Below are 508 nucleotides of genomic sequence, written 5' to 3'. Positions count from 1 at the left end.
TATCTTTCATTTCACTCCCAGTTTCACAGACTGAGTCTGTTTTTTTCATCAGTCCTGCAGTGATTGTGATTTATTGTTGATTCATTTGTGTAAGAAGAGCTGGTGAGTTTTTCAGCTTCACACAATCCAAATTCTGGCCAGAGGAGAACTGACCCACAACTGAGCATCGTCTCTGGTCTCCGATTGAGTATTGGTTCCTTGCCACTGTCACCTTTGTCTTGCTTAGTTGGGGACACTTAATTTCTGGCAGTATTGTTGACTTGATTGCACAGATACTACTTGAACTGAACTGAGCTGGACGATTACATCACTGAATCAATGATGAACTGACTTTAACTGCAAAACTGACTGTTCTCTACTGTCCTCTTGCATTATCAGCACACGTTTTCCTGTTTAACACTGTAAAGCTGCTTTGACACAATCTGTATTGTATTAAGCATTATTGAAATAAAGGTGACTTGATTTGACAATCTGATGATTCACATTGATCTGTAACAATCTACAATCA

This window comes from Sinocyclocheilus grahami, unplaced genomic scaffold, assembly GCF_001515645.1.
Source record: "Sinocyclocheilus grahami isolate Dianchi unplaced genomic scaffold, SAMN03320097.WGS_v1.1 scaffold998.1, whole genome shotgun sequence".
Lineage (NCBI taxonomy): Eukaryota > Metazoa > Chordata > Actinopteri > Cypriniformes > Cyprinidae > Sinocyclocheilus > Sinocyclocheilus grahami.
This window is presented reverse-complemented; position numbering follows the sequence as displayed.